General features: G+C 43.7%; 2 protein-coding genes across 8 annotated transcripts in view; both read right to left on the minus strand.

Annotated features, from left to right (window-relative positions):
• Nucleotides 1-6,080, minus strand: part of COL7A1 (collagen type VII alpha 1 chain) — a 120,506-nt gene extending 114,426 nt beyond the window's left edge. For 5 of the 6 annotated variants that reach the window (XR_007243934.1, XR_007243935.1, XR_007243936.1 and 2 more), the window contains exon 1: nt 5,774-6,080. The gene's annotated coding sequence lies outside the window, so the exon portion shown is untranslated. Of the gene's footprint in view, nt 1-5,254; nt 5,326-5,773 lie in introns of all 6 variants that reach the window. The other variant, XM_048489748.1, reaches the window with a different exon arrangement.
• Nucleotides 1-18,438, minus strand: part of GATA2 (GATA binding protein 2) — a 627,541-nt gene that overhangs the window by 445,597 nt on the left and 163,506 nt on the right. The window lies entirely within an intron of this gene.

Here is an 18,438-nt window from a genome sequence, read left to right on the forward strand (position 1 = left end):
TTCTCCATTTTAAAACTGAGGCCTTAAGGGGAACCAGAGTGGTCTGTTGGAAGATAGTATATAGGTGATCTATCACACATTAGCAGGTGGCTGTCTATATTAACCTTTAAGCACACCAGTCCGGGAGTTGCCAGGACCAGGCTAGATACAAGTCAATTATGCAATGAGGTCTAGCAACAACCACGAGTAACAAATGACTGAAAGGCAACTGATGACCTCCACCCCACCAGAAATGGAAGCCACAGTTTGATTACAGGTTATCAAGTTGTTGGTGGTTGGCTTGATGCATGCTCTCCTTTTATCTAATATTTAAAGGCTACTTTACCTACAAGACCAATTATCTTTAAAATTATGCCAAATTTGGGGAATCTCACAGCAAAACCAGCTTTACTTCAATTTAGCCCGGGGTGCAGACAAACTCCTGAAGTCACCTTTTGCCAATTCCTATAACACCAGACATACATACATACATACATACATACATACATACATACATACATACATACATACATACATACATACATACATACATACAACCCTCTGTAAAAAATTTCCCTGCAAAAAGAAAAAATCATTATACAGACTGCTACAGCCCAGAACTATAATTTATTTTTAGCAAATAATAATTTTGCCAGCTCTGGCTTCATTGCTATCTTCTATAAATGTGTTTGCCATGCCAAAGGGAGACTTTAGGCTGCCACCATCACATCAACTTTGCTCAGAGATTCTTTCTGCTTTCCCGAAGGCCAAGCAAGCGATACTCTTTTAAAAAGAGCAAGCACCATTGAACACAACGAAATGATGAACGCAGTTATTAGACCCTGGGCCTTCTTGATAACCCACACAATTTTCTAGCCATTCAGATCACATGCTCAACTGTCAGAGTTGGAGACCCAGTGGATAACAGTGTTCAACAACATGCATGACAACAAGGTGCTGTGCGCATGCACAGAACTGATTGTGAAAGCAGGTGCAAGCACAGGTTATTGGTGTGAATAATGTGCCTTCTTATCCCTTCCACCTTTTTCAAGTTTCCTTTATCCCTGAGGGGCTCCTGTTCACTTCTCATCTTTTGAGTTGGGAAGGCAAGTACAATCCAAGAGGCAGTGCTTTCACAAAGCTCTGCACGAGGAGTGTGCTGCTGAAAGGTTCTCAGCCTCAGGGCAGAAGGTGTGTACAGGCAACAAAACGTACATCCGCAGGCACTGCTGCCCAGCCCTTCACAGCTCTTCTCTAACAGCTGCTCTCTCCTCTCCTGCTTTGCTCTTCTAATGCCAATTTTTTCTGGTTATTGGTATTTTCCCCCTCCTTCTGCTTCTGAACTCCACTGCATTCATCTCTCGTCTACAGTATACAAATCACTGCCAAAGCTTGGTGCTTGGGTGCTACTTTGGTATTTTGGAAGTCACTTTGTGTCTTTGTGGTCAGTTCACAACTGAGAAGGGACTTAATAATGAAACTGTCATTCTAGCGAATCGAGCTTGATTATGAGTTCTGGAGTTACCCTATTATGTGCCATTTTGGGTGATGCTACACCTGATCGTGTCCTGAAACCTGTGCCTTAAGAATGGTTAAACAAGCTACGTTAATGAGATACTGAATTATCCATTCGCAGAAGATTGTTTACATCTACTGAGGAAGTAATCTATGAAAACACTTCGCAATCGCGAACGGTGTGATAGATAGAATGGCATTCTGCTGAACACTTCGCATTCCTAAGAAGTACAGCATCACTTTAGTTCCCCACAATACAGTCAAGACTGTTACTAAGGGAATTGTTTGAATTTATATGTGTTGTGTACTTTTATATAGTGGAAGGTTTTGTGTTTATACTGTTCTAGATTATTAAGGCACCTTAATTACTTTTTCACCTCACTAAGTAAATGGTTTTGTTCAACACAGGTGTTGATGTATATGGGTATCAATCATAGAAGCAGTAGAACTGGCCGTGTTTTCCCCATTTTGGGTGGTCCTCATAAAATTTGTTACATGGCTTTTGCTGTGGGTGAATGAAAGGGCACCCCTTGCCCAGATAACGGCTCTTATAACAGCAGCAAGATTGTTCCAGTAAGCATACCAGCACTCCCAATCTGCTCTCCTTTCCCTGTACAGAGGCTACCTCACCTAGCCTTACATATGCTCCAGATGCCTGCTATACTTAAAGACCCATTTAACCCACAGACTCTTAGATAATCTTGGCAAGCTGCTATTGCTCAGGGCCTTTCCTCAATAAATGTGTGGCTGTTGCTGGCATGACACTACTTGTGTTGCATGCTCACTGCATTTCTGTAAGCCTGCAATACATTTTGTCTCCAACAAAATGCAATTCTTCCTGTAGTTTCTCAGTTTATTTTTGCCATACAAACATCAGCAAGGCTGCCCATGCCTTGAGGCAAGTCAGTCTCATTTCATTAACCTTTCACCCTTTCATTTAAAAAGATTTTATTTAGCTGTCAGGGTGCCTGCACAGTCTGCTACTCTGTTTATTTACTGCATGACATTTTAATTCCAACTTTTGTTTAAGGCTCTCCAGGCAGTATATGCACACACACACCCCCACGCACTTTTCTCCTTGCAACTGTGATTGATTCTGTGCCCAAACCATGTAATTGGCTGCTTAGGGTAGCACAATTTAGAGGGTGCTGACAAATTTCAGGGGTTTAGGTTGCCTCCTTTCCAGAGGAGTATTGGGGGGAAATGGCGCCCAGAGACAACTTCTTCTCTGGGCGCCTCCCCCCCAACCGCCCCCAGCCTCCATGCAGGCCAGCTTTAGAAAGCCTGAGCTTTAGAAAGCACGGAGGCCGGGGGGGGCGGGGGAGACCACCCCCCAAGCATCCCTGGAGGTCGGCTCCTGTTTTCCCCAGGGACTGGGGAGGGCAGGAGCCGGGCTGCACGGAGTCCAGGCGGGAAGGGTGGCGCCACCACCCGCCGCAGATCCCCCCCCCCCCCCGCGTGTTCCTGGAGGCCTCTCTCTCTCTCTCTGCTCTCCCCAGGGCCTGGGCAGGAGCCAGGCTGCAGGGAGGCCAGGAGGGGGGCAGGGCGCCGCAGTGGGTGGCTCGAGCGCATGCCATTTCGTCATGTGGGTGGGGCATCTGGTCCCCCCCACGTGACTGAAAGGTGTGCGCCCTGGGACATGGGTATCCCCATTTTACAGTAAGCATACCAGCTTACTGTCCCTAGGGCGGTATGCCCCTACTCCTCCCACTCGGCAGCACACAGCACACAGGCGAAGGCTGGTTGCAAACCCTATGTCCATCATCACTTCCCAGATCCATGTTGCTAGTGGTCTGGTCTAAGCCGAGCACTTTCAGCCCTGCCAAGGCCACTCATTCTCACTTTGCACCCTTGCTGTTGAGGGTGCACTAGGGGCAATGGGCTTGGGGTGACAATATACCTTAAACCAGTCCTGCTCACAACTACTTGTGAGGCAAACTGAGAGGCAGCACAAGTTCATCCTGCAATCTCCGCAGCAAAACACTCAGTTCTCTTACCTGTCCAGTGTTGTATCTGCCATGCTACACTAGCTCTAAAACATGCACGTGTCCTAATTTTTAAATACAACTGTCCTGCATGCCTTATTTATTTGACAAAATTTATACTCTTTCTTTCTGTCTTCATCAGGGCCACCAAAGCAGCTAGCTGCTACATGTACAGTATCAATAGAAGCTAAACTGTAGATGAAACAAGCTTTTAGGAGAGGCCCTAAAGCTCAATGGGAGAGAGGGCAGGTAGGGCTTAGTAGCAAATATTCAACCCCCTTTTTCTCTCCTTCATGGAGCAGCAGGAGAAAACTTTAAAAACCCCGTGTGGAGTTGAGGAACAGCCAGATCTGGGGGAGCGGGGGGCAAGGCACCTGCCCAGACACCAGCAGATTATATAAAGAAGTAGAGTTTGGATTTATACCCCATTTATCTCAATTGTAAGGAGTCTCAAAGCAGTTTACAAACTCCTTTCCTTCCTCTCCCCACAACAGACACCTTGTGAGGTAGGTGGGGCTGAGAGTGTTCTGAGAGAACTGTGACTGGCCCAACTTTACCTAGCAGGTTACATGTATGACAGTGGGGAAACAAATCCAGTTCACCAGATAAGAGTCTGCCACTGGGAAGGAGTGGAGGAGTAAGGCATCAAATCCAGTTTTCCAGATTAGAGTCCACCTGCTCTTAACCACTACACCATGTATATAATGTAAGGGTGGGAATCAATTTGTACTTTTGCTCCCTTCAAAAATTGTAGATCTGGCCTTGCTTGGAAATTTCCCAAAACTTTATGGTTTTTATAATAGAGATTTGGAGGATTCCTAAAGCATTGTCACAACCTCATGATGTCACTTCCAGATGGATGGCAACCCTAGTGGCAGAGCATCTGTTTTGTCTGCAGAAGGTCCCAGGATTAATTCCCAGCATCTCCAGTGAAAAAGACCTTGCAGTGAAAGATATAAGACCTTGACCTGACTCTGGGCAGCTGCCACCATTTAGAGTAGACAATATTAACAGAGGAATGGTCTGAGTCAGTAGACGATTGATAATATGCCCTTGGTCTCAGTTTCCTAGCAGTAAAATGGGCACAATTGTCCACAGGGCTGTTGTGAATTTGAGCAGATAAGAAAGACTGCAAAAAGCAAAATACTATGGAAATCTAAAAAGTGTCACAGAAATTATAGGCAATATGCTTTTTCTCAAACAACAATCACAGTGAAGTGATGTACTGGACAGAGGGCCTTTCCCCACTCCCTTCCATCCCCCCCTGAGAGCAGCGCGCGGCATCCCAGGCGTGCGCCCAGGCGTCCCCAGGACCCCGCGCTCTGTGCGGGGTCGTCAAAAGGCGCCGTTCGGAAGAGCGCCTGGGATGCCGCGCACTAAGGGGGCGCGACAGCAGCAGCGTCGGGGCGGCTGCGCTGTGGCCGCCCCTGCCGTGGGGAGGGAGGAGGAACCCTGCGCTACTCTCCTCAAGTAGCGCGGGGCTTACAGTAAGTGGGGAAAGGCCCTGTCAAACCTGGAGAAGAGAAGCTTGATTTGAATAAATGCTGCACCATATATCTCATGGCCATATATCTCACAGAACCCACCAGTGACATAGTGCCTGCCTTAAGCATTTGCAGATGACATTCCCTTTGGATGCTTGGAACATATTTACAAGGGAAATTTTTTAAAAATCCGCTGTTGACAACTGGGGTACCAGCTGAAATGAGAAAGAGTTTGAAGCTGCCTGTCAAAGAGAGCAGACAAATTAGTGGTTAATTTGAGGCAAGACTCACCAAAGCTTAATTTACAAAACGGCTGTTTGAGTCGAGGTCCACTTCCCGGGGAAACGTGGAGCAAGGGTGTACTTGAGAATATGCGAACAGAAACAGGATTTTAAATCAATAGCGAGAGGGTGACTTCCAGACCCACTTAAACCTGGACACGTTTGAAACCGAGGTTGCAATCCTGTGCACACGGAACTTAACTAGCATGCACAGAAACTGTGGTCAAGTGCTAAGGCCCAGTTGGCACACCATGCGCGAGGTGCAAGATATGCGGCCGGGCATTCCCGGAGCCCTCCACGCAGCTTTCTCTGCAGTTGGCGGTTGGCACGCCGTAACCACCCCTGGCACCACTTCGCTCCCAATCAGCAGCAACCCACCCACCCGCAGGCAAATCCCTCCACCCGGGTCTCCATCAGCCGCCCCCCCCCCCCCCGACCTGGCTGGCTCCCCGCTCAGCGGGCAAAAGCAGTTGCTCTTCCACTCCTTGCAGCAAATCCGCAGCTCCCCCCGGATGGCGGGAATCGTTACCTGCTGTCGATGCCCGGGAGCATAATCTGCAAAGTTAGGAAACCCCGCTGGAACGCTGCAGTTCCTCGCCTCCTCAGCGAGACCCCCACGTTGCTCTTCCCGCGATGCACATGAGAGAAAAAGAGAGAGGAAATCAAAGGATTTCCCAAAAGCAGCCGCAGGGTGGGGGGATCTGGAGTCCCAGTGGCGCTGTTACGGGGATGGGTGGGGAGGATAGGGAATTGGATGTGTAGCAAGTTTGCTCCTCCTTCCTTCTTTTGCCGCTCCGGCCTCGTTGCTCCCCAAGAATCCTTTAAGTTCCAAAGCTCCTTGCTGGCCCCCAGAAAAGGGGGGGGGGGGTCCTGCAGGCTGCACCTCCGGCTCAGCCCTGTTTCTCTGGCAGCCAATGAGCTCCCAGGCCTCTCAGGTGGAAGGGGGCTGCTTCTCTTCTCACATGTCAGGGAGTTGAAAGAAAGCCACACCCGGCAGCTTCCAGTTCCTTAATACAGTCGGTCTTGTTTTGGGAGATTTAAAAAAGTTTTTTCTTTTTTCTCTCTCCAAGAATAAATAGAAGGGGAAGGCTGGAGCATTCACTTGTGACATGTGTTGCTATTTATACTTTAAAAAACAAACAAACCCCTCCATAAGTGCTTTATGTAATGTTTCCCGCGCACAACCAACCTAAAAAATAGGTCATGGTTATTCCAGTTTTACTGGTGGGGAGCTAAGGTGGAGAAAGAGGAATTTGCAGAGCTGAGACTTGAATGCAGAACTCGCAGATGAGCATCCAGCATCCTTCTTGTTAGACCATCATATCATTGTATTGTTGAAGGCTTTCACAACATGCCTCTGAAGATGCCAGCCACAGATGTGGGCGAAACAGAAGCAGAAACTACTAGATCATGGCCACACAGCCCGGAAAACCCACAATACCCACATCCTGCCTTTCTCTATAGAAGGCACTAGTGGTTTGTGGTGGGGCTTGGCTGTGATACCCTGAGAAACTAGTCAGCCACTGTCTGGGAGAGGATGTGGGACTAGATGGATCAATGGTCTGATATAGCAGGGTTTCTTATATACCCTGGCCACAAAGGCAAGACTACTGAACCAATAACTGTTCCTCAGGTCCAGTTCAACCTCAAGGGGTCAGTTTCTGCAAATCATGATTCTTTCATGATTCCTATTGTGGAGGTTACTCCTTTTGTATCTTGATAATTAAGCTGTCAGACTTGGCATTCACACATTATAAAATGTATCTGCAAATGCAGTGACTGACTGCAGTTTGTTGCTTCCACAGAAATAACCGAAGTGCAGTTAGAATGATTCATACTGAGTAGATCCCCCTCCATTCATGAACTGGAAACAGAGATGGATGAATGGATTTGGAGAACATTGATAGTAATCCAGGGATCATTCAAGTCCAAGGTGCTGAGTGAGGACCAATGAACCCGAAAAGGCTGAAGCACCAGAATGACTTTGAGGCAATGAATGATCCCAAATAATTTTGGGGGTTGGGTTCCTTGCAGCGAAATATGTTGGTACCAGAATGGTAGGGAATTTCCCTGGATTAGACACCCTGATTGCAAGCATGAAAGCTCTATGTTGTCTTTTTAAAGTATCCTTTGCCTAAATGAACCCTTGATCAAGATGGATTTTCTTTACAATCCACTGACTTTCACCTAAATATATAATGCTAGGAAGGGAGTGAGCAATTTCAGCTGTCAACTCAACTCAGTATATGCTAGTGGCAGCTTTCCATATAAAATTGTCTGTATGGATAGGAATGTATCACCCTTGTGCCTTAAGAAGCATGGAAATGAAACAAAGGAGGTGCATAATAGCACATCTTTGAACCTCATGCTCATTCATTTGAAATAACTACTATGCTCTTGGGTCCATATCTATAATCAAAGTTATAATCCCTGTGTTTATAATTATTCGCATGCATTTGTGCAGGAAAGTAGCCTCCCTCCCTTCAAGAAGCAAACTTCAACTGAGCCAATCTGATTGTTCCTTTGATTTCTCCTAGGTCAAGATTACAATATCCTGGACACTGATCTATTGAAATCCAACACAAATCTTCCTTAGTTAATTGTGTTATGTCATGACATGCCAAATTTGTATATCTCAGTTCAACATCTCTTCCATGACACCTTGAGGAAAGTGTACAGTGGGAGGAGGGAAAGCAAAGCAAAAGTATTACACATAATTTTTTAAATGCAGTTTCTAATTTATACTCTGTTTGCTAAACCAATGTCATCATTAGCATGCCAAGATAAGATGCTGTCTTGAAATGTTCTTAGCAGCATCACAGACTGTAAAAGAGTTTTCATGTCATATGAAGGATGCTGATATGGGAACTTATTGCTGTACTTCATTTCCCTTTCTCTTTGACCACATACCACATTGTAAATAGTCTACTATGAGCAAATGAGTTTAGCACACCATCACAAACTTTTTGAATATGAATTGAACAGCAGCATGCAAAATTGCACATTCTGCTGGTCTACTCAGTAACGGATTTGGAAAAAGAGAAGTTGACCAAAGTGTGGCTGTGTTAATTGCATTTCAATAGTCATTCCATTTTTGTGTCACCAATTAACTTCTGGGGTGCCTGGAAAGTCCTGCCACCATCCCCCCCCCCCCCGCCCATGCACTTGTACACATTTTCACAGAATTATACATTTTAACCTCTCATCCCTATGTAAAGTATCTCTTTGGTCACTGTCAACAGGTATCATATTTCAAAAGTAAGAAAACTATGCTCCCTTGTTTTGCTTCCCTGTTTTGCTTCCCTTTCAAAGGATTGCAGTGCAAAAATTCTGATTTGCAGGGTGTTTGAGGTTCACATGGGAAATGCTGCAAAACAAAAGGAGCCCAGAAATAGCAGCAAACAGCTTCATAGAGAGCTCCAGGCAAATTTCCCTAGGTCTCCCCAAGATTGGGGACCCAGGACACACTGATTCATACCGCCTTTGACTCAAATGACTTTAAAAGATGATCAGGCCTATTCATGGAGAATTTGCCCATCCTTGGCTACCAGACAACATTGTCAATGGGAACTTCCACATTAATAGTTTATTAATCCCCATTTTGCTGTATGGCTGTTAATTTTACTATTGTTGGTAGTTTTTATTATAATTGTGGCTTTACTGTATTTACTGACCATTTTTGAGAACTCTAATTGTAATAAACTAAAAAAAATACACGTAATGTTATGGGATTACATCCAACTCCATAAACAATTACTATGAGCCAGCATCCAGGATAAGCAAGTGAGACTGTTTCCACCACAATGAGCCAGTGATGTGTTGATGTTTAAATTGTGGAAAGCATAACTTGTAAATGTTGGTAATGTACATTAATTGAAATGAGGGAAGATTCCCAAGTGATAATGAAAGCCCTTGGAAGTGCACATGTGATTTTGGCATCAGTGTCTGAAGGAAGATTTCCATAAATGTAAAAACCAGACTACCAGACCAGAAAGCATAGAAAAAACCAAGAAATATAGCCAGGATTATCTGCATGCCACAATTCAACATACACATAGAATTTGCTTTAGTGTGTCCGGTCATTATTTCGAAAAGATTTGGAAGTGTATTGGCAATGTCCAGTGAAATCTTTGAAACTAGATATGACCAAATAGTTTAGCAGTAGCCTAGAGGCAGCTCTGAATAGAGTATAGATAGAGGATAACTGCACCCCTAAATGAACAGAATTACTGCGGGTGTCCCCTCCAGTGAATGAATCATACAACGCCATGTCACTCTATCTATGCATACAACCATCTCTTCTGAAACTAATATGAACGAGGGCCTCAAAGGGCCTCAGCCATCTCTTCTGAAACTAATATGAACGAGGGCCTCAAAGGAACAAGGTTGATGAGCAGCACCTATAGTGATCCGGAAAGTACAAGCCATAAACTCCATCCATGCTTGCCGAAGAGAAGGATGTAAAGTACTTTGGACCCTCAGTGGGGAGAAAAGTAGGGGGCTTAAATAAAGTAAATAAATGAAGCACAAATCAATATCAGCATTGCAACCCTTTGCTGAACAAATAATAGAAGTAAATGAAATAATAATAATAGAAGCAAATGAAGACATTTCTATCATCTGCACTGAACTGTTCATGCCCCGAAGCACAAATATTGATTCCCATTGTCTTATTTATTACTTATTTATTAAATATCGTATTATTATTATTATTATTATTATTATTATTATTATTGTCTTATTAAATATTTACACTGTCTGCCATTTTTCCATGGGACCTGGTTCAAAGAATATGTTCTTTAAAACTGATATCAATAGAAACTAGGGCCCCTTCCGCACACGCAAAATAGTGCGTTTTCAAACCACTTCCACAACTGTTTGCAAGTGGATTTTGCTATTCCGCACAGCTTCAAAGAGCACTGAAAGCAGTTTGAAAGTGCATTATTCTGCATGTGCGGAATGAGCCTAGGATTCTTTGGCTAGTTAGATTAATTCACTCAGAAAATCTTTTCCCTGTGACACCCAATCAATGCACAGTGGTTTGCTGGCATTTCCATCCTCACAGTTTCTACAATGCTCAAGTATTTCTAAATGAGAATGTATTTTACTTTTTTGTGTATGACAGACTGAATCAGACGGCCAGACCAATCAAAACCTAGTATGGGATATTTAGCAATTATTAGAACAAAAGATTTCCTTCCAGTGAGAAAAAAAAATGTATGTCATAGTTCATGTTTTGCTGCTGTTTGGTGAGTGCTGTAAGAAAATTGTGGGCAACTAATGGATTGGATCCAGTGAGCTTTTTCACTCAGTTATCACACAATTCCTCTTCTCACTACAGCCCCTTTCCCCAGTGGCTTTGGTTCACAGTTCCCAGCACTGCCTTTTGCATGATGAAAAATGGTTCTGTCCTTTTTTTCAACCACTGAAAACTTAGTTTGATTCAACAGTTTAGAAAGAACCAGTTAACAATTTTTTAAAAAGTGATGCACACCCTTCATGGCTCATATTCAGTTATTCCATGTTACCAAATCACTGCCTCTCTTTAGATCAAATAATGATGTCAAACAAACCAAACCATCCAAACTCAGTCAGTCAACCATGGATGGTAACCTACCTGAGGCAACTCCATAAGCAATTACTATCAGCCAGCATCTTCTTTCATACACTGATGTCAAAATCACATGGTTTGTTGAGTGTGGGGCTATAAAGATAGGGGATGTGATGTTACCAAGCAAATCAGCTACAATACATAGGTAGTATGCAGCCTTCAGTCACAAGTCTTCATGACTCTTGTAAGGTATCAGCTCATAACATACAGATTTTTGCCCTTAAAACCAGAAGAGGCGGTTTAGTTTATCTTGAGGGACAGCAACTCTCACCACCACCTGAACTATAATTACAAGCAAATGTGACATAGAACAGCCAGCAGAGGGTGTAAGATCTTGCACACAAAAGCCAGTGCTTTTCTTAACCTGCATAATGCCTAACCTTTACCTGCATAAGAAGTCATCACTAGTTTCTGATGTAGAGAATTATCATTAATCAATGAGCCTTTTTAAACAATCTGGTTTTTTTGGGAGGGGGGAGTTAGTATAAATGCATAGCTATGCCCCCTCTGTTACATTGTCTAGCCATTTTACCTACAAGGTATGTTTCTGGTGTTTTATCTGGAGTGGGGTGGGGAATGGGACTCTTCCTGCCACTAACATTTCCATTGTTACTGTAATTGCCATTAGAACATGGTTGTACATCAGAAACACTAAGTGGCTACTGTCTACAATGCCGCTTTTCCCCATCCTTCCCAAATCCTTGACTATTTTATAGGCTTCGGTTTAAAAAATTCTAAAATATTCTAATGAGTCCTTGGTAGCTAGCTGTTCTCCTGGGCTATTTAAATTATCAGTGAGCATTAACGCTGAGAGTGGGTTCATGGCTTTCTGCATGAGCACCTGCTTTGCACACAGATAGCCATCATTTGAAATATGCCAATGATACTACATTACTGCCAGAAAATAGCAAAGACTTGAAACAACTACTGCTAAAAGTTAAAGAAGAAAGTGCTAAAGCAAGACTACAGCCGAACAGCACAAAGACAAAAGTAATGACTACTGGAGAATTACTCAACCTTCGACTGGACAATGAAGACATTGAAATTGTTGAATCAACCGAAAGGAAGAATGCAGCCAAAAAAAATCAGAAAGAGACTGAGGCCCCTTCCGCACATGCAAAATAATGCGTTTTCAAACCACTTTCACAACTGTTTGCAAGTGGATTTTGCTATTCCGCACAGCTTCAAAGAGCACTGAAAGCAGTTTGAAAGTGCATTATTCTGCATGTGCGGAATGAGCCTAAGAAGGGCAACCATGAAGGAACTAGAAAAGATTCTTAAGTGTGAGGGTGTGTCACTGGCAACCAAGATCAAGTTAATTCATGCCATAGAAGTCTGTATTACAATGTATGGGTTTGAAAGCTGGACAATGAAGAAAGTTGATTGGAAGAAAGTAGATTTCTGTGTAAAGTGCTGTTGGGTCATCATGGATACCATGGACTGCCAAAAAGACAAATAAGTGGGTTATTATAAAATCTAGCCTGAACTGTCCCTAGACGCTAGAATGACTAAGCTGAGGCTATGGTACTTCAGTCATCTATGAGAAGACAGGAATCACTGGAAAAGGCAATCACGTTAGGAAAAGTTGAAAGCAGCAGCAGGAAAAGAGAAAGACCAAATGGGAGATGGATTGACTCTGTTCAGGAAGTCACAGCCTTCAGTTTGCAAGCCTTGAGGAAGGCTGTTAACGATAGGATTTTTTGGAGAACATGGGCTCTTTCCGCACAACACAAACAAACACAAATAAGCTGTTTGCAGAAGGAGTTCTGTAGTTTTTATCCCCAAAGGTTTTGACAGTGGTTTATTTCCTCCTCACAGGTAATTTGGAGCCTCTAAACTAGCAATCATTTTTGCTTCTAATGTTTGATTTCCCCCTCCCACTCTTCCTTCCGTTTCCTTGTGCCCACCATTTTCTGCTGCTGGGAGCAGGGAAGGATTACAGCTCAAAGAAATCCTGCCTGTTCAACTCGCTGCCTTTAAGCAGTTTTTCTCTCTCTCATGCACTTCCCAGCACCGTTCCCCAAAACATGAACTCTGAGGGCCGGTAAGGATTTAGCTCTGCAGCGCTTGGTGGAAAGTTGGTGGAAAGTTGGCAGAGGATGGAAGGAGAAGAGGAGCTGCCTGAAGAAGTCCAGGACTATTCATGCTGCTTTGGAAAAAAAAATGGAGCCTTGTCACCTCACGTGCTTTATTCTTCTGGGCTTTCCAAACAAAAAAATAAGAAAACTTCTTTTGGACAATGTTCCAAGAATGTTTCATTTGCTTTGTGTAGAAAGGGCCATTGATTCATAGGGTCACCATGAGTTGGAAGTGACTGACCACACAAACAGCCCTAAAGCCAGCCTCTTACATCTTTGGAGAAGATCAACAAATCATTCTGCAAGTGGATCACTGGGGGACATGGATCAGAGAAAACACTAGTAACTGTTTTGTTCTGCTTCATTTCCTTGATCAGAAATTGCCTTTAGGGCCACACTACATGTGATAATGGAAATTCAGTTGATGCTGAAGCTGTTCCCAAGCCTTTCTTTTCCCCTTCAGGTCATTGTCCCAATGTGAAAGAGCTATATAGAGCTGCTGTTTTGACTAAAACAAAGAACTTTTCCATGTCACCATTCAAACCCGAATTGGGCCTCCAGTCAATTAATATATATAAGAAATGCTCCGATGGATCCTCAAGCACTACATTCCAGACTATGAAAAATCTAGCCTTCATCTGCAATAGGAAAAAAACCCAGGTTGTTTGACCATTCACCACTAACTTGGAGATGTATGTTAAGGTTTGCCGCCTAGAAATGTTTTTCTGGAACCATAGCATTTACAACAACAGGTTGCCGCCTGACCTACATATTAATACATAGCTCATAAATGTGATCACTGTACTCCATAGCTCAGGCCCTATACCATCTCACATTTTAGAAACATCTTATTTAGCAGTGCAATTTCTTGCACAGAAGCACTTGCTTACAGTAAGCGCTAGAAGCAAATCTTGCTATAATGTCAATAAGTGCTCTTCCAAGAGGAGACCAGAAAAAGAACTCTATTTGATACCAATTTTTTTTTAAGTCTGCTTGGGAATTTTTCATCAAGTTATCTTCAGTTAAAAGAATACTGAAGTTTGATTGCTCATTCTCCACAGAAGGAGATGTAACTATTCCTTCAATCTCTGGGATTAAATTGCTTCAAAAATCAGAGAGCTTGGACATTCAAAGATTGCCACATACAAGAATGAGTTCTCGAAACGCCCTGTTCTCTACACTAGCAAGGTCCTTCCAGAAAACAGAAAAGGACAGCTCTGTAGGGTGTTCCTGACCCATCAGAGGATCCCAAGGCACTGGCTAAAGGCCACTGCACTATAGCAGCATAAACAGAAAAGTGGGAGGCACTTATCCTGATAGCATGTAGAACAGGGAGGTTCAAATGCCTGTATTGCAAGACCTTGGTTAACCATTAGAAGGTTAATAGTTAATCCGACCTTGGAAGTTAAGCAGGGGCAACCCTGGTTAGTACTTGGATTGGAATCTGCTAGAGTAGTCCAGAGGTAGGCAATGGCAAACTGTCTCTCAACATCTCTTGCCTTGAAAATGGGACTGCCATAAATCAGCTCTGAGTTGAGGACACTTTCTACCACTACTGCCAGTTACCTCACTGACATCTTGAGACACTCACAATCAAGTTCGCAAAAAGTTTTATGTTATCCCTTTCAACCTTTCTTACATATATGTGTTGTACTGCCAAGTCACATCTGACATATGGTGACCCCCAGCAAGAGGCTTTCAAGTCCAGTGAGAAGCAGAGGTAGTTTACCATTGCCTTCCTCCACAGCGTGGTTCTTGGTGGTCCTTCCAAGTACTGCCCCTACTTACTTCCCAAGATCTGATGAGATCTTGTTATACCAAGCTGCTGTCCCTCCCTTACTATACTTCAGTGATTGTGAATGTGGAAACAAATAGCCAGGTGTGACTTGACTCATAGCCCCTTCCAAAGGGGACACCCTCAAATCCATTCTTGGGAGTTGGCGTTTATCCTGGCAGAGGAATGATTTTGCCGGTGTGTGGCTGTCACTGCCCCCCCTCCAGCTCTGGAACGCTGCGCTGAACGCTGCACCAGCATCCCAGGGCCTTTGCCAGCATAGCAGGGAAGAGGGTATAGTCAGGGGATGTAGGTTCTCTTCCGGCCTTTGCTGGCATTATGCTAGCGGGACCTATTTCAGAGGCCCCTTAAGCCACCCTTTCAGGCGATATAAGTCCATTGGGCCCCATAGCGGCTCCTCAGTGGTGGAGAGGTTGTTTGACTCTTCCAGCCTTCACATGCTGCTGGGAAGCCTCTTTGGGGGCAGTGGCCAGGCTTGGCTGCAGAACCACTGCTAGGTGCTTGGCTCGTGGACAGGGTTGCTCATCTTCAGGGCCTAATTTTCTGGAGAACAAATTCTAAATTTCTTCAATGGCAGAGACAAGCATTCCAATGCAGGGGAGTGCAAATCCCCCTCTGGAGCCAGCACGGGCCTATGATAGTGGATTTGTCCTCCCCAGGGCACTTACTCTGGTGGAGGGGCAAATCCACCAGTGCCTGGGGGCTGCTGGGCCCTGGGACACCCAGCTGCAGTGCCCAGCTCTGCGTCTCTGCTCCTGGGCTAGATTGGCATGGGCCATGGCAGAGACATTTCCAGGGGTGGAGTTGACCTTAGTCAGCTTCCACTGCTCATTCAGTCCCCTTGCACTGGCAGGGCTGGCCTCAAAGATACGCCGTGATTTTCATGACATGTCTCTGCTTACCCCATAGGGAATTCTTGAGGGTTTTTAAAAAAAACCTTTTGAGCTGTGGGAAAGCTCCTGGGGGGGTGGGGGGATGAGATGGTGCTGGAGCAGAGTCATCCCCGGAAACCCGACAGCTCTGGATTGGGCTACAAAGTCATCATACCTCTTCATTATTTCAAGTCAATCATCATGCTGCACAAAAAGAGTAGGCTTGTGCACACAATAGTGCTATCACTTTATTACGTACATAAAGTTCACTTTCCTAAATAAATTACATAAGATGTGCGCATAGGTAAAGCAGGATTGCAGATTCTTTCATTTTCTCTTGGAGCGCTTGAGCCTGAAAAAAGTATGGAAAGAGGAAACAGATGAATGGGCAGAGGAAGAGCAACCCAAGTTATTCATTCATTGTCTGGCTTCAATACACTTTGTGTGGGGGATATCTGGGGAATTTTAGCTGCCCAACTAAAACTATGGCAGATGTTCAGACACCAGAAACAAGGGAAATGTCTTCCATAAACAAATACTGAGGGAAACGGCTCCAGGATTTAATGAAAAAATTACCCCCAGGTCAACCCCTAGAAAAAAAAGAAAACGGGGACAAGAGTCTTAGGCTGCTTAATTGCTAGTGAGACTTGAGAGCATGTAGTAGAAGAACTGGAATTTATTGTATTGTACATGGCCATAGGCTACCACAATAAATCAAAATCAATAAAATACAAAATATAACAAAATGAATATCAGAGTTATATACATAAAATACAAATCATAAACATTGTATGAAATGTCCAAAGAAATTACATAATAAAACCCACTAATATGTGGTAAATAATGTTGTTGCTAATTTTTTGAAATAATCTAGTTGGGAGTTTTTAGTGATGTATTTGGATCTTAATTTTCTTATCATCCAGGACAAAAAGTGAAGCTCTGTATGAAATAAATGGGCCCATATCAGATAAAAGAAGGATTTATTTATCAAGATCAGCATGAAAATTTAAAATGTTAATATGCCAGCAAGAAATTTGGCCCTTGGTTCTTTATAGAGAGAACAAGATAAAACTTAATGTGGTAGGTCCTCCACTACTAGATCCCACATATGTACAGGCTTAAGGCCAATGAAGCCTTGGAGTATCTTCCAGCCAATAATGCTGTTGGCATTGCCTGAAAACAGACAGAAGTAAGTACCATTCTGAGGCTTTAAGAAGTAATGTTTGCCAAATAGTGGCCATTTCCAGACAGCATAAATACAATATTTTCAGGATTGGAAAAAAGTGTTTGGGGTGGAATTCTGCAGTTTTCCCACCAATTTTTTTTATTTCTTGCCTCAAATCTTTATAAATAATTGGCTAACGGTTCAAACGTCCGACAATAAACCCTTCCTCAATTATTGTGCAGGACACACAGGGACCAAAACCCTGTGCGTCCTGCACTCCCATTGGCTATTGCCACCCATGGAGCAGTTGCACTACCATTGGCCATTGCCATCTGCCCCGCCCCCTCCCACCTCCAAGCCGCAGATGGACCGGCAGAACCCCCATCCCTAGCCATCCTTTCCCACCCTCTCCAACACTTAGCCACACCTTGCCATCCTTCCTCCCTAATGCCTAAACCAGTTTTGTAGAGGTTCTACATTTCAGACCAGATTGCATTCCAGCCCTACTCCTCAACACCATATAGGAGTTGAGGAATAGCCTTACTTGTGAATAGCTTAAGGGCTGGATCTATTAAAAATCCTCCTCTAGTAAAATAAAACCTCAGGATGGTCTCTATTGTCTTTAAGACTGAAGATCTAATAGTTGCCAATTGAACTAACCAGTTTAGAGTCTCACTGAAAGTTACTCCTAGGTATTTAAAAATGCTAATTTGCTCTAGTGGAGTACCGTTTATGCTCCACAGAAACTTCCTACAACTTTTCCTAAATACAACTACTTTGGTTTTAACCCAGTTAATGGTAAGAAGCTCTTCTTTGCAGTAATCACCAAGTTCATTTAGCAACCTTTAAAAACCAGTGGGTATTCGGGAAATCAGAGCCATATCCACATACAGTAGTACTGAGATTTTTTGAGATCCCAGTGAGGGAGAAACATACTGTGGGCCTGATAGCTTCAATACAATATCATTTACATAAAGATTAAAAAGCAGGGGAGCCCAAACATATCCCTGCTTTACCCTCCTGAGAACCGCAAAATTCTCAGTTAGCGATCCCACCTTTCTTTTATTGTGGTTATCAACCACTAGAAAGAAAAGACATGACACTCAGGCTGGTTGATTGCAAGTGAGATTTGCAAGTGAGACTTGAGAGCATGTAGTATTCACAGGAAATGAGTGGCTTCTCTTTCCTCCCACTTTCCCCACCACCAGAATGAACAAAGAATTGATTATGCAACAATAATTGGGCATAAAGAGATTCTTCTTGCACACCTGACAGACGGCAGGACATACTTCAGCAAGCTACGGAAAGCAAGAAGAGCAACAGTATGTTTTCAAAGAGACAAGGACGACAATATTTGATAACAGTTTTGAGTATATGTTTTCCCCCAAAGCAGTTATATGTGTTATTGTAAACTTCTGGGGTATAGCCAGAGACTAGTAGCTCCTCTTCCCATTTCATAACCTTATGGGACATCTCAGGATGGATCACTGGGCCCCCTGTAGAACACAAAGAAAGCTGGACTCTATACAATGCTGACAAGTCAGTGGGAAGAAAATGAAAATGGGAGTCTTAATTTGGCCACTCTAGAAACATAAACATGCAAAACAAAATCATGACAGGGTAGAAATAATGGAAGCATTTGTGGAATCCGTTGTCTTTGTGCCTTGGAGAAG

Source organism: Sphaerodactylus townsendi, linkage group LG03 (assembly GCF_021028975.2).
Source record: "Sphaerodactylus townsendi isolate TG3544 linkage group LG03, MPM_Stown_v2.3, whole genome shotgun sequence".
NCBI classification, from domain to species: domain Eukaryota; kingdom Metazoa; phylum Chordata; class Lepidosauria; order Squamata; family Sphaerodactylidae; genus Sphaerodactylus; species Sphaerodactylus townsendi.